Source organism: Orcinus orca, chromosome 6 (assembly GCF_937001465.1).
Source record: "Orcinus orca chromosome 6, mOrcOrc1.1, whole genome shotgun sequence".
Taxonomy (NCBI): Eukaryota; Metazoa; Chordata; class Mammalia; order Artiodactyla; family Delphinidae; genus Orcinus; species Orcinus orca.
In genome coordinates this window covers 42227695-42249366 of record NC_064564.1, presented here as the reverse complement: position 1 = coordinate 42249366, position 21672 = coordinate 42227695, and the positions used below count along the sequence as shown (strand labels likewise).

Here is a 21672-nt window from a genome sequence, read left to right as displayed (position 1 = left end):
CTGGGAAAACTGGACAGGTACATGTAAAAGTGTGAGATTAGAACACTCCCTAACACCGTACACAAAAATAAACTCAAAATGGATTAAAGACCTAAATGTAAGGCCAGAAACTATGAAACTCTTAGAGGAAAACATAGACAGAACACTCTATAACATAAATCACAGCATGATCCTTTTTGACTCACCTCTTAGAGAAATGGAAATAAAAACAAAAATAAACAAATGGGACCTAATGAAACTTCAAAGCTTTTGCACAGCAAAGGAAACCATAAACAAGACCAAAAGACAACCCTCAGAATGGGGGAAAATATTTGCAAATGAAGCAACTGAGAAAGGATTAATCTCCAAAATTTACAAGCAGCTCATGCAGCTCAATAACTAAAAAACAAACAACCCAATCCAAAAATGGGCAGAAGACCTAAATAGACATTTCTCCAAAGAAGACATACAGATAGCCAAAAAGCACATGAAAATATTCTCAACATCACTAATTATTAGGGAAATGCAAATCAAACCTCCTGTGTTCTTTTTACTTCCAGATTTTCTGAGATATAATTGACATATAAGATTCTGTAAGTTTTAGGAGTACAACGTGATGATTTGGTACAAAAAATATTGTGAAATGGTTACCATGATATAGTTAGTTAAGGCCTCACCTCACATAATTACATGTGTGTGTGTGTGTGTGGTAAGCACATTTAAGATCTACTCTCTTAGCAAATTTCAAATATATAATACAGTGTTGTTAACTATATCACACTGAATATAAGATCTCCAGAACTTATTCCTCTTATAGCTGGAAGTTTGTACCCTTTGACCAACATCTCCCCATTTACCCCACTTCCCAGCCCCTGGCAACCACCATTGTACTCCCTGTTTCTTTACACATGGAAACAACCTAAGTGTCTATCAATGGGTGAATTGATAAATTATACACACACACACACATTATGTGTGCATATGGAATATTACTCAGCCATGAGAACGCAGGAAATCCTGCCATTTGTGACAACATGCATGAAACTTGAGGGCATTATGCTAAGTGAAATAAGTGAGAAAAAGATAAATACTGTATAATCTCACTTATATGTGGAACCAAAAAAAAAAAAAAAAAAAAAAAGCACATTCTTTAAACGGAAAGCTTGATATGTTCAATGGAAAGTCTTCCTCCTTTCCCAGTGGGTCCTGAACTACAATCTCAGGGTCCTGGCAGTGGAAGAATATTTTTTTAAATGCTGTTATCCTTTTCATATATCCTGCTTATAATTCTTAGCTTCCTTCTAATATAACTTCATATTTCAGTGAATAACTTTTAAGAAAATGATAAGTACATTAGAGGCCCTGCAAATCTTTAATAAAGTAACTGTAGTTCTGTCAGACCTATTACTTGCCCTGCGACAATGACCTTTGCCCAGACAAAGCTCAAAATTCTTAGTCACTTGCCAGTATTGAGAAAACTGGTAACTTCCTTTAGAAAAAGAAGCTGCAGTTCAGCAACAAATCTCTGGGTGCTTCTATTCTCTCCAAAATCTTACCCTGTCTTTCACAGACATATTTAAGGTCAACATTAAATGTTTTTAACTGACACATATGAAAAGCACAGTAAATGTTGGCTTTTATTTTTATTACTACTACTTCCACTACTACAATGCTATATCGTTATTACCCTCATTTGTTCAAACCACACTACTGTCCAGAATAGATAAAATGTAACACCAAGCAGTATTTTAAGTAACACACTTCTTCGTATCAAATATATTACTATAAACTACTGAACTCCCAGACTTTTCAAGGTTCACTCTTTATTAACTGACATTTGGATAAGAGGGTCACTTATGCTGTAACTATTATGAGCTGTATCTTGAAATGAATTAATAATATGGTTTTCATTTTTTTTTGTTTGAGCATCATAAAAGCTCTCTGACTACTTCTGATTATACAAACGAACACAACGACCTACATTTGAAGAACACTGTTCTAAGGATTGCAGCCTTCAGTGATACAATTCAGCAAGTTCTACATGACATTTTGTAAGATATGTCACAGCTAATATATCATGGTGAAGATTTTTCACGGTTATTATTAAAGCCCTTAAAACCATTGTCTCGTGCTGTCCTTGATGTAATAAACGTTTTATTCCTTAAAAATTTGCTACATGTGTGCAGTAAACCAGAATTATGTTTGCAACTTCCATTTCAATCTTTAACACAGAAATACACCTTTCCCTCAAGTTCAGTGCATCTATTTATTATTCACCTCCTCTCTTCCAGAGCTAAAAAAAAAAAAAAAAAAAAAAAAAGTTGGTAAAAATATAATGTTGGTTCTCTTCTGTTGCTTTTCTATATAAATTTTTAGTCATAGTATAAAATGTGTATTCTTTTCATAGGAGATGAATTGGAAGGAAATAAACCTTGGGGTAACTGAACAAACTTTAGAGTAACTTAACCCCAAAACAAACTAAAAAAATATTGCCTGATCTAAATATGTAATTACCACCCATGAGAAATACTTCTGAGGAAGCAAGAAATGGACATAGCATGAGACAGTGTTATTTGTTTTGCTACTGGCGTTAAGAGGAGACTGGTCCTATAGATTTTAATATCAGGAAAGAGAGAGCTTATTTTTCAAGCAGTAGCAGTCACACCACCTAACTTCTAAATTCATTTTGCACACATATGTCTTAGGTATTTAAAATATTAATCGTCTATCAGTTTATCCAAATGCATTGTTTTATCCTTAGTGCTTCTCCATGTAACCCACAGTTTTAAATATCCCTTACCATGGATCCTGGCCCATATAGAAATGGCAAAACTGTAATCTAGGCTCCCTATCTCTCTCCAAGTTCTGGCTCTGACATTATGTAATTCTAGGCCTACTTAAACTTTGTGTCTTAGATTCCTCAGATATGTGCCAGTGCTTTTACTGAATAATATCAGATAGAATCAGGGAAAGTACGTATAAGCATAAAGTATATGGATCTAATAACAATTACACTATCAACAATTCACCTTCCCACTGATTTCCACTGCATTACAATATACAAAAGGAATCACTGTTTAATTTTACATCTCTGGAGCTCCACTGACTCTTCTCAATGACTTTTTAAAGATATTTAACAAGTTGATCAGCAGTGTGAATAGCTATTGCAAGGGAATTATGTTATGTTTAAAAATAAAAACAATTTTCAGCCACTGCAAATGAAGACTAATCAAAAATGGAAATAAGTCATTCCTGCAATTGTGATCGATCTACCTATGCAAAATTATTATCCGATTTACAAAATAACTTGATTTGTCACAATACAAAGATAAAAACTATAATTAATCAGTGCCATCTTTACCAGCAAATCTACCAGACACTTTCACTTCCATTTACTCATTTAATCTTTTTTTTTTTTTTTTGGCAGTACGCGGGTCTCTCACTGTTGTGGTCTCTCCCGTTGCGGAGCACAGGCTCAGCGGCCATGGCTCACGGGCCCAGCCGTTCCGCGGCATGTGGGATCTTCCCCGACCGGGGCACGAACCCGTGTCCCCTGCATCGGCAAGCGGACTCTCAACCACTGCGCCACCAGGGAAGCCCTACTCATTTAATCTTAACAAGAGAATCTGAACTAACAATCATTACTTCTACTTGTAAAATGAGATGAAAGCTTAGGAAGTTTAAGTAATTTGAAGAATATACACATTGTAATTAACATAAATAGAACTTTAACCATGATATATTTGAATCTGAAAGCCCATATACTCTCACAATACAACTTAATCTCCTATCCATTAAAAAATAGCAAAGACATCTGAAAAATATATACTATTACAAATTACACTAGATAAAAGCTATAATCCTTTTCTTGTTTTCGAGTAGGAATAGTAAATAAATATCAATGTCATCACTACAACCCCAAATACAGTAGCCTTAAAAATTAAAAAGGACATATTATTTCACATCCTCTTTTGTTTTATTATCCAGATATCACTAATTAGAAACTATGTAAAAGCTTCACCTCTAAAATTTTCATATGAGATAGAATGTTTATTTCTAGCATAACTGGTTCCAAACTAACTCTCCAACTATAAGTAACTATAAACCTTGACAAAGTAAATATTCATCTGTAAAGACACAAGAAGATGGAGAATTAAGTGTTCCTAAAGGTGAAAACAGAGGTAGTAATGATGAAGAAATAAAGTGTATTAGATGAATTATTTCAAGTGAAATAACATACATGATGATTTACTGTATTTTAACTTAAAAAACATTGCCTATTTCTCAGATGAAATTGATTTTAATTGTATCCTTACAGTATAATTTTCCTATTTAAAGCTCATTCTAATCCTATCTGGAAAAAGAAATCCATAGAGAAAGCAGGAATTTCATACAGAACAGAAGTTATAGCATAAGTTAAACTATAGATAGCTTCATAAATTGTCAATACTATTCTGTATAATGCCACCAAAATAAAGGTAATTTGAAAATAAAATTTAAATTGAAAAAAAGAAAAAGTCTGCTCTCTACCTATGGGATGTTGTGGCTTTATATTCACACTGGATAACATCTAAAAAGAGTTCTACGGGGGCATCATTATACACGCACACCTGCATTTCTAAAATTGCTTAAGCGCTATGTCTAGTGGCAATTCGACTGCAACATCAGGTGGTTTATTTTTAATTGCATTTGGTGTTCTCAGTGCTCTCAGTGACACAGAATCTGGTGTGTGAGCAATTCCATGCAGAAGCTATGTAATGTGAATATTTAAAACCATTAACTACTTTTTGCAGTCACTGGGTCTTATACATAGAATCATTGCTTTGTTAAGGTGAATGCAGATATTTGTAAATTTGTATTCTAAATAAATGATTCTCTTTTTATTTTTTCAATTTAACACGTTTACTGAGCACAGCTGGTACAAAGAGAACTGAGAAAATCAAAGGAAAATTGAATACAATGATTATCCCAGCAAAGTTTCTAAACTCATAGTCCAATAAAGATAGTAGATATATTTCATCCTCATACTAACAATTATCAAAAGATACACAATGAAAAGAACAGCAAGAAACTATCTACTGGATCAATCCACATCATTTCTGCATTCAGGCATAAGTTATTAATATCAAACATGAATAACAATAACATTCACTTGAAAAATGCACTTAAATGATCACAAAATGATTTTGTGGATTTCTTTAGATATAAAAATTGAAACTGATAGATTTAGGAAAGCTCTGGGTTAGAGCTACATTTTAGTATTATTACAAGTCTTGATTTCTCATTGTTGAAAAATTCAAAACTTTGAGGTTGATAATTACTCAGCAGCCTCAAGACAGAAATAATTTATGAGCTATACCAACTCATTAAGTTGTTTTATCTCTGAAATCATCATTTTTAATAAACTTATACAATACGGTTAGTACACGTCCTGGAGATTACGTAATAAAAATTATGTAGATATAAATACATAATTTCTCTTACATACCTCTTTATTTGTAAGTCCTTCTTCCTATTATTTTGCCTAATCATTAAAAATTATATAGACCTCTCTCAGAACTTGCATTTTTAGAACTTCTATGTGCTTCTTCTTTGAGGTCATCTAAGATACCAAAGTAAAATTCACGTTAGAAAAAAGAAAACTTAAATCACTTTTCTTTACAGTATCTCATGCCCCAGACTCTTTTATATCTTTCCTCTAAATTGTTTCAAATCTGTCTCCCATAATTTGGGGCTATATTTTGATAATATCACCTTTCACCTGTGTAGTTATTTCAAATTACTAACTGCCCAGGTCAATTACTTCCCTATAAAAATGATTGCCTTACGTTTATTTTCCTGGATTCGGTGGAGTTTGAATTAACCTCACATCTCCACTTTTGTCAGAATGATTTCTATGAGGTTAAATTTATCTTTTATCAAATAACCTTATTTTCCTCATTTTATGTAATACATATCTATAACAGAAAATGTAGGAAACCCCAAAGAACTAAATGGACGTAGTAAGCTATGCATTGCCCAACTATCTTGAACCATCTCTTGTACATACAGTTCAGTACATAGGATATCAGTTTTTGCATATGTGTATGTGTGCATTTAATTTTCTACTCTGTTGTGTTTTAAATGAGTTCCACATAATACCCAAGGTAATATTTCTATATAATTAGAGTTGCATCAAAGAGTGTAATAAATATTTTGAATCCTAAATAATTTGGATATAAATTATATATATGCATGCATCATACATATACAATGTGATATACATATATACATATGCCATAAATATATACATGCATATACAATATATAAAATATCATATTGAGTCAACTAAGTCATTTCTTGTTTTATTTCCATTTTCTTTCTTTTTATTTTATATTTTTTGCGGTACGCGGGCCTCTCACTTGTGGCCTCTCCCGCTGTGGAGCACAGGCTCCGGATGCGCAGGCTCAGCGGCCATGGCTCACGGGCCCAGCCGCTCCGCGGCATGTGGGATCTTCCCAGACCGGGGCACGAATCCATGCACCCTGCATCGGCAGGCAGACTCTCAACCACTGTGCCACCAGGTAAGCCCTATTTTTATTATTTTTTAATGGAGAAGATTAACAAATTACGTATCAGCCATCACTACTGGTCATCCAATCATTCTTTATATATTCTTCCAATTATCACTTATCAAAGTTCCTTTCTGAAATACATTTAAATATCCATATGTGTATAGTCAGACCTGAAGTAAGAATGAAAGTATATGGAACACCTTAAAATGTGTTATAAAACCAATTGTTTTTCTCTTTGGTTTTCCCTCAAACATCCTTCTCCCCTCCAAATGCAGGTAAGAACTCAAACTGGGTTCTTATTTGTAATGATAAGCGTCATTCTGGTGGTCATGCGGCTACACGACATGAAGTAGCTATGATGAACCATGATTAAAAATGACAGGTGCAAAATGAGAAAAGTTTGCACACAAAACCCTCAGCTTTATGAAGGCTTCAGGTTTACCCATCATTGCAAAACCCTGATCTGCTGTAGCTCAAAACAAGGAAGGGAGTCCACCTGTTTTGCCTGAAGCAATAATTAAGATCAAATAAAACATGCTTTGCAACAGTAAGACATGACAAGCAGTAGAGGAAAAAGCTTTTTCAGCAATGGCAATAGAAGTCACTTTCTTCAAAAAAAAGAATCTAGGTTATTATCACGTTAAGCACAGTGGTAACAACCCAGCGGCAAATCGGGTTAAAGAAAAGCAGATATCAGCAGGTGGTAGAACAATATTTGCATTTCCACAGAATAAATAATTTTAAACATTCAGGTAAAATAAAGGGACAGAGGACTAATAGGAATATTTTGAGATATTTCCTGTGGCCATTATATCTTCTCAGTTTCTATGGCACTTCCTAAGCTTTTGAAGAAGCATGTTTGTTAAATCATAACTATCAACATCTGACAGGTGAGCTAGTTTTAATGGGTTAATATTTTTTCAAACATAATAGATATATACATTTGTGAAATACCTATAATCACATTGTGCAATGTGGATGATACAGTTGCTTATACAAATTTTCTTTAGCTGAATCCTTTCGACATGAGATTAGAACACTGACTTAGTGACTGGAGTACACAGTGAATGACTCCACTCCATGCCGCCCGCTGAGTGAAAATGTATTTATAATGACCATTCCATATCCTCTCCTTAATAAATCTTGTTTTTGTTGCCAGAGAAGCATAGGTGTGAGACATAACAAACTGCCACATAAAGGCATCAGTCTCAATGCCCAATCCTTTCTACAGATTCTAAACAACTCTGATAATTGGACCTAAAAAATAAAAGGTGCCTATGCACACAGATAAAAACCATGACAAGTAACAGCATAATCGAATCAAGTCTAAACAGAACCTAAAATCTGAGGACTTCAAACTCCAAAATTTAAAAATAAATCCCCAATGCAAAGACATCACCACACTATTCTTAGCTGGAAAACAGAAATCATAAAATATCTGCACAAATGAAAGATGCCTGTTGTCTATTCACATTAAGTAGAAGAGTAAATTAACACTTCCTAAAATGTTAATTAATATGAATTTTAATAATGAATGTAATTTAATTTGAAAGTATAGAAAACAAAAAATAATTTGTTCACAATCCAATACATGCAGGATGACATTCTGAGTATTTGAGGCTTGTTTCTTTTCAATATTTTTATATGAACATGAGTTACAATGTGTAAAGCACCTGTTAGAGTTCCTGGTATATCCTAAGGGATCTGTAAGAATTTAAGTAAAAATATTCAGTAAAAATGAAATTTATATTTCTAATCATGAGGTATATATAATGTGGAATATACTTTTTAAAAAACATCTCATTATAATCATTTTTATAAAAAAATAAAGACTGTATAACATACATGTACGAAAGGGTAGAGAATAAAACAATCAGTTTTACTCTAAGATTTTTTATCCCACTTAAAAGAGATAAACACTAATCTATTTTCTTGTATATCCTTCCACAAATATCCTTTACATACCCCACATATATATTCATATGTATGTATACATGTTTGTGCATGAATGCGTGTATTATATTTAAGCAGTAATTTTTAATTAAAAATCATTTGTATTTTTACAAACCAATGTTTCAGAGATACATCGTATATGTGGTATATGTGTGTGTGTGTGTGTGTGTGTGTGTGTGTGTGTGTATATATATATATATGTATGTATGATTATAGCTAAGTACCAATGAAAGAAGAAAATTCCTACTCTGAGAAAAGGTATCTCTAAAAAAAAAGAAACTAAATCTATACTTATATGCCAAATACTGAATTATCCTCCCCGGAATATTCACTATCACTACTTCTATTCAACTGGAGGAACTACACAGTACAACGAGAGAAGGAATTAGACGTACAAAGATTGGGACCCAAAGAGCAAAGTTGTCATTATTATAAGATAGCATAACTGCATACATAGAAAATCTAAAATGCTCTAGAAAGAAAACATGAGTATTGATTAATAAGTTTAGCAAAAATTTTGGGTACAAGGTCAACGTATAAAAATGAATTGAATCCTCTATGTGATTGGCAAACATTCTTTTAAGGACAAGACAGTAAATATTTTAAAGCCTTCGTGCACAACATGATCTGTCATAACTACTCAATTCTGTCGTTGTAGCATTCCTTTGGTTCAGGCTCCACACATTGCTCCGTACTATAAGATTTCTATAAGTCTCTACTGCCTTAAATTTGTGGTACTATTCTGGTACTGTGTTCTATTCACGTTTCCAAGTTTCCTGTCCCTACCTATTTTTGATACCAACCAGTTTTGTTTGTCTCACAATATAATTCAATCTGCAACGTATTTTTAGATATCCATTAATATTTCTAGCCAGTTGATAGTACCTTTACCCACTTGCTGGATTTAATAATTTAGTGGGTTTTTTTCCCCTTGGTTTCACATACATTTATTTCAATAGATGTCAGGGATTTTAAGCAGGTGGGATCGAACTGTCATTTTGAAACCATTAGTCTGGCTCATCAATTACTCATTAAGAAAAACACTTATGTTTATTTTCAGCAAAGAGAAATACTGTAAGATAGCCTCATTATCAGAGGCTGAAATGGCAAGGAGCAAATCTACTTGGCATCTAGTTCCTGCCTAATTTTACAAGCATATTTTGAGAAACTAATCTAATAATTCCTACACTGAACAAGGATATCAACCCAGTGTTAAATACTAGCATCTCCTTGCTCTTACCATTGCTGAAATACCTGTAGGAAACTGAGTGCAGAAGGTACAATCAGCTAAGACTTTGTCTGCAATACTCCATGACACAGAGACACTAGCTCTTTCACATGTGTATATTTTAGTGCCACAGTCATCTCAGAGAAGAAACTAGGTCATACAGAGCAGGTTCTCCCTAATTTCTGTCTTTCTGTAGTGACTTAAGAAAATATCAGCAGAGGGCTTCCCTGGTGGAGTAGTAGTTAAGAATCCATCTGCCAATGCAGGGGACACAGGTTCAAGCCCTGGTCTGGGAAGATTCCACATGCCACAGAGCAACTAAGCCCGCGTGCCACGACTGCTGAGCCTGCACTCTAGAGCCCGCGAGCCACAACTACTAAACTTGCGTGCCACAACTACTGAAGCCCGTGCACCTAGAGCTGTTGCTCCGCAACAAGAGAAGACACTGCAATGAGAAGCCCTTACACTGCAATGAAGAGTAGCCTCCGATCAAGGCAACTAGAGGAAGCCCATGCTAAGCAATGAAGACCCAACACAGCCAAAAACAAAATAAATAAATGTATTAAAAAAATATATCAGGAGAAAGTGTGCTAAGCATGCTAATAAACTCATTCTTTTAAACTCTTAAAAGAATGACATTGAAACGGTAACAGAAATCCATTCTGTTAATAGGATACATGGACAATTTTGGTTACCAGCAAAGGCATATAAGACATGGTCCAATAAACCACTGACAACTATATTAGCAGTAACAACTCTATCCAGTCATGAAAACAGAGATTTTTATCATTTTCCCACATAAAACCTAAGGCTAAATGCTTACATTTCCAGTCATAGCTAAACTAGGATGTACTGACTGGGCTTTGCCTGACCCCCTAGTCCCAGCATCATTCTTCTCCACGTAGCTGAACCCACTTGATCTCAACAGTAGATTCTATGTCTCTAAATTTCTAGGATAACCCTCACTTGAGACAGAAAGGATGAAAAAGGCTGTGACCTATTATTCTGCAACTTTTCCTTTCCATACTTTGAAAACTCTTCAGAAAGAATATTTTTCTTAGTTTTTTTTCAAAGCACAACATTTCCCACTTTATTTATTTATTTTTATATGTACATATATTCAGTCTTCTTTTTTTAAAAGATCTTTATTGGAGTATAATTGCTTTACAATATTGTGTTAGTTTCTGCTGTATAACAAAGTGAATCAGCTATATGTGTACATACATCCCCATATCCCCTCCCTTTTGCATCTCCCTCCCACCCTCCCTATCCCACCCTTCCAGGTGGTCACAAACCACCGAGCTGATCTCCCTGTGCAATGCAGTTGCTTCCCACTAGCTATCTATTTTACATTTGGTAGTGTATATATGTAAATGCTACTCTCTCACTTCGTCCCAGCTTACCCTTCCCCCTCCCCATGTCCTGAAGTCCGTTCTCTATGTTGGCGTCTTTATTCCTGTCCTGCCCCTAGGTTCTTCAGAACCATTTTTTTTTTCTTTTTTTACTTAGAAAAGTCTTTCTCCATTGTATATTCTTGCCTCCTTTATCAAAGATAAGGGGATCATATGTGCATGGGTTTATCTCTGGGCTTTCTATCCTGTTCCATTGATCTATATTTCTGTTTTTGTGCCAGTACCATACTGTCTTGATTACTGTAGCTTTGTAGAAGTCAGGGAGCCTGATTCCTCCAGCTCCGTTTTTCTCTCTCAAGATTACTTAGGCTATCTGGGGTCTTTGTATTTCTATACAAATTGTGTAATTTTTTATTCTAGTTCTGTGAAAAATGCCATTGGTAGTCTGACAGGGATTGCATTAAATCTGTAGATTGCTTTGGGTAGTATAGTCATTTTCACAATGTTGATTCTTCCAATCCAAGAACATGGTATATCTCTCCATCTGTTTGTATCATCTTTAATTTCTTTCATCAGAGTCTTATACTTTCCTGCATACAGGTCTTTTGTCTCCCTAGGTAGGTTTATTCCTAGATATTTTATTCTTTTTGTTGCAATGGTAAATGGGTGTGTTTCCTTCATTTCTCTTTCAAATTTTTCATCATTAGTGTATAGGAATGCAAGAGATCTCTGTGCATTAATTTTGTATCCTGCTACTTTACCAGATTCATTGATTAGCTGTAGTAGTTTTCTGGTAGCATCTTCAGGATTCTCTATGTATAGTATCATGTCATCTGCAAACAGCAACAGTTTTACTTCTTTTCCAATTTGGATTCTGTTTATTTCTTTTTCTTCTCTGATTGCTGTGGCTAAAACTTCTAAAACTATGTTGAATAACAGTGGTGAGAGAGAGCAACCTTGTCTTGTTCCTGATCTTAAAGGAAATGGTTTCAGTTTTTCACCATTGAGAATTATGTTGGCTGTGGGTTTGTCATATATGGCCTTTATTATGTTGAGGTAGGTTCCCTCTATGCCTGCTTTCTGGAGAGTTTTTATCATAAATGGGTGTTGAATTTTGTTGAAATCTATTTCTGCATCTATTGAGATTATCATATGGTTTTTCTCCTTTACTTTGTTAATATGGTTTATTACATTGATTGACTTGCATATATTGAAGAATCCTTGCATTCCTGGGATAAAGCCCACTTGATCATGGTGTATGATTCTTTTAGTGTACTGTTGAATTCTGTTTGTTAGTATTTTGTTGAGGATTTTTGCATCTATGTTCATCAGTGATATTGGCCTGTAATTTTCATTTTGGGGGACATCTTTGTCTGGTTTTGGTATCAGGGTCATGGTGGCCTTGTAGAATGTGTAGGAGTGTTTCTCTCTCTGCTATACTTTGGAAGAGTTTGAGAAGGATAGGTATTAGCTCTTCTCTAAATGTTTGATAGAATTCACCTGTGAAGCCATCTGGTCCTGTGGTTTTGTTTGCTGGAAGATTTTTCATCACAGTTTCAATTTCACTGCTTGTAATTGGTCTGCTGATATTTCCTACTTCTTCCTGGTTCAGTCTTGGAAGGTTGTGCTTTTCTAAGAATTTGTCCATTTCTTCCAGGTTGTCCCTTTTACTGGCATGTAGTTGCTTGTAGTGATCTCTCATGATCCTTTGTATTTCTGCAGTGTCAGTTGTTATTTCTCCTTTTTCATTTCTAATTCTGTTGATTTGAGTCTTCTCCCTTTTTTTATTGATGAGAATGGCTAATGGTTTATCAATTTTGTTTACCTTCTCAGAGAATCAGCTTTTAGTTTTATTGATCTCTGCTATTGTTTCCTTCATTTCTTCATTTATTTCTGAGCTGATCTTTATGATTTCTTCTGCTAACTTTGGGGTATTTTTGTTCTTCTTTCTCTAATTGCTTTAGGTGCAAGGTTAGGTTATTTGAGATTTTTCTTGTTTCTTGAGGTAGGATTTTATTGCTATACACTTCTCTCTTAGAACTGCTTTTGCTGCATCCCAAAGGTTTTGTGCCGTCATGCTTTCATTGTCCTTTTTTTCTAGATTTTTTTTGATTTCCTCTTTGATTTCTTCAGTGATCTCTTGGTTATTTATCCGCATATTGTTTAGCCTCCATGTGTTTGTATTTTTTACAGATTTGTTTTCCTGTAATTGACATCTAGTCTCATAGCATTGTGGTCAGAAAAGATACTTGATACAATTTCAATTTTCATAAATTTACCAAGGCTTGATTTGTGACCCAAGATATGATTTATCCTGGAGAACGTTCTGTGTGCACTTGAGAAGAAAGTGTATTCTGTTGTTTTTGGATGGAATGTCCTATAAATATCAATTAAGTCCATCTTTTTTAATGTGTCATTTAAAGCTTGTGTTTCCTTATTTATTTTCGTTTTGGATGATCTGTCCATTGGTCAAAGTGGGGTGTTAAAGTCCCCCACTATGATTGTGTTACTGTTGATTTCCCCTTTTATGGCTGTTAGCATTTGCCTTATGTATTGAGGTGCTCCTATGTTAGGTGCATAAATATTTACAATTGTTATATCTTCTTCTTGGATTGATCCCTTGATTCTTAGTTCTTAAGATGTAGTGTCTATTAGGTTCCTCCATTTTGTTGAATGATTATTGTTCCTAGTGCTAAAGTCCATATTCCAGTTACTTTCATGGTCCTCAATCAGCCTGTATTTAACACTTGGTCTTCCTCTTGACAATCTGATCTCCAGGGAGCCCTACTGGGGAACTAAAGCCATTCCTGATAGATCTCTCCAAGGCCCTTGCTATATTCTGGGTCAGCTTTTCTAGGCTTTGAAATGTATCCTCTCTTTCCTAACAAAAAATGTCTAATGTTAGTCCCGGCTTCAAAGTAAGCATTGTACAATGGTGTCTTCACTTATAATAATAAATGTCTAAGACTAGATAAGTAATTCACATCTTGGAAACATCTTTATGATGATAATATAAAATATATCATGTAAATAATGTCAATAAAATCATTTGTAAAAACAAATTCTTACTAAGCATACTCTAATTAAACAATCCAAAAATCGCTCTCTTTGATATTTATCCAAAGGATTTGAAAACATATAGACAAAAATACCTATACACAGGTGTTTATATAGCAGATTTATTCATAACTGCCCAAACTTGGAAGCAACCCAGATGTTCTTCAGTAGGTGAATGGATAAATAAACTGGTAAATCCAGATTATAAAATGTTATTCAGAACTAAAAAGAACTGAACTATCAAACCATGAAAGGACATGGAGAAACCTTAAATGCATATTACTAAGAGAAAGAGGCCAATCTTAAATGGCTATATACAATATGATTCCAACTATATGACATTCTAGAAAAGGCAAACTATGGAGACAGGAAAAATGTCAGGATTTGCCAGGGGTTGGTGGGTGGAGAGGCGCAGAGATAAACAGGCAGAACATAGAGGATTTTTAGAATGGTGAAAATGGTCCATATAGTGGCAACATGTCATAATAAATTGGTTTAAACCCATAGAATGCACACCACCAAGAGTGAACCCTAATGTAAACCACTGACTTTGGATGATAATGATGTGTCAATGTAGATTCATCAATTAGAAAAAATGTACCACTATGGTGGAAGATGTTGATGATGGGGGATACTATGCATGTGTCAGGGCAGGGAGTATATGGGAAATCTCTATACCTTCTGCTCAATTTTGCTGTAATTCTAAAACTCCTCTAAAAAACAAAGTATGTTTTAAAAAAACTGACTATATGTCAAAATCCACCCAAAATCATACATCATTCATAAATTCTCTATCTTTTCCATCCCACTAAACTGTAATATTACTTACAACGCTAAATATAATAAGTTTCATTAATAACTATCAATTGAGAGAAAACCATGTTATATGATCAGAAATCTAATTATTAAATAATAGAAATCGAATTTCAATATTTGAAGGTATGTCTAGTAACTCAATAACACTATATTTCTAACTTCAGATACTACAAAGAATACATTTATTGAATAAAAGAAATATTTTTTCCTTGCCTGTCAGACATTTGAATGTCAAGTGATGATTCCAAGATACGTTAAAATGTTTATAAAGCAATCATGCCTCCCTCATAGCCTTGTTAATATCATTGATTGGTCCATTTTAAACCTTTTTTAGTAAATGACAATAAAAGTTTGTTATTTCCTGTTTGAATAATAAAGAATTCTTAAATTTCTAGGGTGTGGAAAAAATAAGACTGTTTTGCATTATAACCTTCCCAGTGTAATGGAGTTTTCTGAGTCTGGCACAAAGTAATCATTTAGCTTTTAGAGCAGCAGTTTAAAAGTAATTTTAAAGTTAAGAGATACAGTAATAACGAAGATTATTATTGTGTAGTTCAAGTATTGATTTAATTAGGCATAATTTTATCAAGTTAATTATATTGTTTTATTTAATTATATAATACTCATTTAGCTATATTAATCATATTATATAACTATGTAATTAGCTTAATTAGTATATAATTATCATGACCATCACTAAGCATCAGCAGATATAGCCACAGATAAACACATTGTTCTAGGAATAACAGGTCAAAAGTAACTATAGACATATAGATAATATATTTGCAGAGGCCTGAAGCTCTGGTAAGAGCTCTTCTATGTTAAGATTAGCCTGTATTATCCCAAAGTCAGTGACAGTTCAAATTTAACATTACCAATTGAGACCTTGGCTGGAAACCTTGTAAATGTTAAAGGATGTTCACTGGATATTAAATAGAATCTATCCTTTGAACTAGGAGATCACCCAGTGTCCCTGTCTACCTTGATTAGAAAAAAATCTGTATCACCTCACACTTCAAGCTATTTTTTTTCATCTTTACCACAGAGCTCTAAATTTTATTTTACAATTGTAATTATTTTCAGCTTTTTAATCCATTAACTCCTGCTTTTATATATTGTATTAATACCACCTTTAGGTTATGTTCTTGTTGATTTTAGGTACTCGATTAAATTATTTTTCATTTATTTTCAATTGTTCTTTATAATAATCAAAACATTTATAGCTATGGAGATTTATCCAAGTAAAAATTTGCTCACATTTCATATATTTAATATGTATTTTTTTACTTTTCTTAAATTTCTTCTAGTGGTATTTTTTATTCCATTTATGACCCCAAAATTATTGAGGAAGAAACATTTAAAGTAAAGCTTAAAGGGTTTGGGCTATTCTTTTTCTTGGCTTCTCTATGTCTTATTAAATTAAATTTTAGCTGTATTATGATCAGAGAATGCACACAATTTTACCTTTCAGAATAAATTAAGGTTTTACTTAAAATGTAAGATATCAATTTTCTAGGTATTCTGGGTACATTTGAAAAGAAGTATTTTGTAGTTGGCTGAATAGGTCACCAGAAGAACATAGTGTGATGTAATTTATGCCAATCATTCCCAATGCATCTTTATGGATTAATTACTGATTCAACGATAGCCTTGTAAAAAAAAAAAAGGAAGAAGTGTATATATATTGGTTTCAGTTTATGAAAAAAAAAAGCAGAAATTTGTATCCTAATCTACCAATATACAGTACATTGATAAGACCGTGGCAGTCTACCTCAAGTTGGATGTGACAAATGAAATTTAAGAGACATCTTTACACCATGATCTGGCTAACAGTGGGTTCCTTATTATATGACTGTCATCTACAAAGAAAAAGTTAAAGGTAGAATAGGATTTCATTCTCCAAACAACCAAGGAATCACAATAAAGTGGTAGACCCACACCAAATTTGCATCTTATTGATCTTAGTCTACTTGCCCAAAAACAACATCAGAAGTCGGGCTCTCTGCTCATCCACAGATGCGGTGCACTCATGCATCTCCCCAGAGCTGTACACCAAAAGTACGCTTTTAACTTCAACTAGCATATATATGAGTAGGTAATGGGGGCTAATTATTATTAGATCAAAGACTCATCTTTCACTGGAACATAACATGACAGTGACCTTTTAATAGTAAGGCTATCAATGAAGAATAGAATATGAATTCTCAGTTATAATCATAAGGCAATTCTTAAGATATTACAACACATTTAGCATTAGTATGTGTTTTTAGTTGTAGGAGATGAAGGCCTATCAGCTCACTTGGCAAAGCTGCTAAAAAATTAAGAAGTCTGGAATGATTTTTATGACTTTAAGCCCCACCTCCAGGAACAATCCTAGTCATTTATACTCACATTTCTTACCAATATGCACACTGTGTACTCTTCAATGGATATATCTTTAACATGCATTCGATTATGAGATTGAGAAGAAATCAAAATAATCTGGTCTATAGTGACTAACCTGCCCCATCTCTTCCCTAAGGAGTTTGTTTATTATGTTCTCAATACTTCAAAACTTTTATTGCCCTGTAATTCTGGAAGTTTTAGTTCACAGACACACAATTCAGAATTGTAGACCCAGGGCTCAGTTCTTTAATGTGTTATTGTCATGCTCCATTTCTTTTTCTCCCCAAATTTCCCACTGAAAAAAATAACAACAAACTCATCAAAATCTCATAATATGCATGGCTTTTCCATTCATTAACCCCTTTAACTGAACATAAATGATTGTACCTAAGGCATACATAAGTTGGGCATCAGAAAAAGTATAACCAGACATAAACAGAAAGCAGTGAGAATGTGTTTTTCTCCACTGAAATTAAAAACATCATGCCAATGATAATATAGGTAAAATTATCATGATATGTTAGTATTGCTGAAATAAGATATTAAGTTGCTTCTTTCTTTGGTCACATCATGGAAAAGTGAACGGTTTACAAGTGAAAATTAAGATGATCAAGTAGGAACACTGGTGAGTGGAGGGTAGAAAGTTAACCCTATTATTTCTTTCTTCATTCTTTCCTTCCTTTCTTACTTCCCTCCTTTCTTCTTCTATCCTTCCTTCATTTATTCTCCTTTAATAAGTACTACATTAAAAACTAATGCGGGACTGCAACTTATAAGAAAGTTTAACACAGATGTATTATTCTATGCCAGACAACAGCAATAAGAAGGCATATATGCTCTATACTTCAGTCTTTTGTAATCTAGTGAGGAGAAAGACATATAAGTTAAAAAAATTATAGTGGATAAATATAGTAAAAGAAAACCCTTCACACTAAAATCTCACTATAGAGAAAAGATAAAGTAATAAATCGAGTTTTCAAAGAAGATACTATTTCATCATGCTTTGGAGGGGAAAAAAGTTTTGCAGGTTGACAGAAATAGCAAAGCATATTCAGGCAGAGGAAACAGAGGGAAGATACTAAGAAAGAGCAGATTTCCTCCAGAGGAGTCTGTGTTAGTGCATCAAAAACCTGGCTGATCATTAGAATTGGAAACACCTGGAGATCTTTGGTGGGCGGTGGGGGGGACACAAACAATAACATACATGTCTGTTCCTTACTCAAGGCCTAACAAATCAGAATCTTTATTTTGGGGGGTGGGGAGGTGAGGGGGCTGGGGATCTGTGTTTAAACTAATTTCCAAAATGATTATGGTAATGATAGATATTTGAAAACTATTGCTCTAAGGAATTCAGTATCTCTAAGTACAAATCGTACAGGTGGGGGTGTGGGGATGGGCAAGAGTAGGGAGAAGTAACAGAGCAAGAGGCATAGATAAAGGTTTTCATTAAATTCTCACAGCCATTCTGAGATGGAGTACTATTTTTAGCTGCCTATGACGTATGAAAAGTTAGTAGTTGAATGTCACTGAATAGCTTCCTCTCTGAGATCAATCAGGAAGGTCACTGGCTATGAGGCAATTTGGGTATAAAGGTTGATGTTGGTTTATGCGTGGTAAGTTTGAGGTGCCATTGGTATTTGCAGGCAGAAAAATTAAATAAGTCTATCAATATGTATGCTGGGGGCTCAACAAAGCACTGTAAGGTGGCAATATAAAGGTTTGGTTTCTTTCCGTTTATCTTTGAAACGTATCTAGAATCGGCAATTTTGTCACCTCCCATACTGCTAAGATCTTATTCTAAGCACCATTATCCCTTGTTTTAGCTATTGCTATAATTTTGTATTTAGTCACCTGCTTCAACACTTGCAAACCTATACTCTAAACTCCAAAGAGCCACCAGGAGAATTCTTTAATTGCAAAATCAGATCACAGCTCTCCTCTGTTCAAAACTTGTCACAGATACCCCATATCACACTGAATAAAATCCAGAGTTTTAACATAGCCTAACAGCCCCTAAATGATCTCTCCCTCATCTCTTAGTATTCCCTAAACATTTACCTCACCACGACCACGTTGTCCTGCCTGATGTTCCCACACAGAGAACATACACAGAGTCTTCTGTTTGTATGGAATGTGTTTCCCCAAATATCATCCGGGTCATTCATTCACCTCTTTCAGGTCACTGCTGAAATTTGGCTTTATCATGTAAGTGACCATCCTACAAAAAGAAAACACACTACTTGCCAGCCCCTGTCACTAAATCTGCTGTATTTCCCTTAACAATTCTTTTCCCACTTGATGGTTACTTTTTTTTGTCCATCTTCCCTTCTTAAATTTAACCTCCACGTATAGGCAGAGGATTCTGTTGCCCTTGGTACTGCTGCATCTTTAGCATCAAGAACAGTGCTCAACATATAATAGATATTTGGTATATAAAATAAACAAATATAACAAATAAACAAAATACCAAAAGCTTATAAATGAGAGTGGAGGCCACAGATGAAAACACTCAGAGAGTTGGATGAGTGAGAAAAAATATATTATTGAATAGATTTGTGAGGTTGGTTGAAAAGAGATGTACATAGCAAATATTGATACAGGACAGCCACAGAAGCCAGAGGAAAACCAGAAGGAAATTGGGTCAGAGAAAGCAGAGGAGAGACAGCATTTGATGGAGAGGAGAATCAGCAGTATCTAATTCCACAGAAACCTAGAAAACTTCATATGGTGCTGTGGGAGTCATTAGGAAATGTATGGCATTTTATTTGAGAAGAGAAAGACCTGCTAGCTCATTTGGCCATATTGCTGAAAAATAAAGCTCCCTGAACAGCTTCCTTTATATGGCTTTAGAACCCACATCCAGGGACAAGTATCTAAACTACAGATGATGACATGACGTGGAGACTTACATAAACCAGAGAGAAGAGAGGAGAGGAGAGAAGAGGAAAAGAGAGAAACAAAGCAATGATAATTCACCAACTCAGTGAAAAGGAAATGCACTAGAGTTGTAAACTAAAGATAACATTCTTGTTTTATTGCTTACTAGCAATGGGATTATTTGTATGTGCTATCACTTCCTAAACAATAGTTTTTATTGATTTTTTTTATTTAAATAAAATGTAGCTAATACCTTTCTCTCAGGGCTGTTTGGAGAAATAGATAAAATAGTAATCTATCATCTTAAGTACCTAGTACCATTCAATAAAAAAAGAACTGATTTATTTTTTAAAGAGAAAACAGAGAAAGAGTAGTTTATATATATATATATATATATATATATATATAAAGAGTGGCTCAGAGGTAGTTAAGGGGAAAACCAGAGAAGTGTTAAATCTTTGGAAACTGCAGAGTGTGATTCCAAAGAACAGAGAATTTTCAGTGGGGGTTATAATCTTCTCATCTGAGCTAGAGGGCTTTTAATGTCTGCCCTAGGACCTCCTTATCTCTCAAGTTAGCATATATTTCCCTTTCTTTTCCAATTATTTTCCTATCAATTCATTCATCCATTCAATATATTTATTGAGGACTTACTATGTGATCTCATCTCTGGCTTAATCAGTGAAGACAGGAAGAGTGAAAAAGAGGTGCACAGCCCTGTCTTTCTCAAAGCATAATTTCTGGTACAGACATATAGAATTCCCCACCTGCATCAAACTTGCCACCTACCTGAAGCCACACAGAATATTTAGGGGAACAAGAAATTCACTTCTGTTTTCTTCAAGCCATTATACATCTTGGGGTGATTTGTAAAATCAGGTAACACTCTAATAATCAATGCAAGACACAATTTATAAAAGTGAAATAAAAATGCCTACCAAACAATTAAGCTATTTGAACATTTGCATCTATCCTAAGAATGTATTTCAAGATGTAAGAAAAAATAGTTATTAGTTGTTTCACCATTTGTAACCATGAAAAGTGAAAATCACCTAAATAAACAATAACAGGAGACTAACATAATAAATTAAGGAAAACCTCTTAACTGTAACAGTTTGCAGTAATAAATGAGCATTTCTAACAACACTGGAAAATTCAAGCCAATATGTGCAAGAGCTATTGTGAAGCAAACTGTTCAACCAAAAGAACACTGGAAGCAAAGGTGTAGCTATGTTCCGAATTTGAAGTATCTTTATGAAGAAGAGAGATAAGTTCTTTTCTATATTGTTTCGAAGGATAAATCCTGAAAATGTGGGTGGATTTATAAGCAAATATCCAATGGAATGAAACAGAAAGAATTCTTTTTCAAACAATGGGACTGGAAATGCTTCATCCAAAGCTAAATGATCAATATTAGGGTTATCAAAAAGATGCTTCTTCTGTTGGTTCTAATACTCTTCCTGAGATTCTA

General features: G+C 34.2%; 1 long non-coding RNA gene across 1 annotated transcript in view; it reads right to left on the bottom strand.

Moving 5' to 3' along the window:
- LOC125964684 (uncharacterized) overlaps positions 1-21162 on the bottom strand; it is an 83615-nt gene extending 62453 nt beyond the window's left edge. The window contains exons 1-3 of the long non-coding RNA XR_007477923.1: positions 20991-21162; positions 17440-17619; positions 5468-5581 (exon numbers count right to left, since the gene is read on the bottom strand). This is a non-coding gene — a long non-coding RNA (uncharacterized LOC125964684). The remainder of the gene's footprint in view (positions 1-5467; positions 5582-17439; positions 17620-20990) is intronic.
- Between the last annotated feature and the right edge of the window lie 510 nt (positions 21163-21672).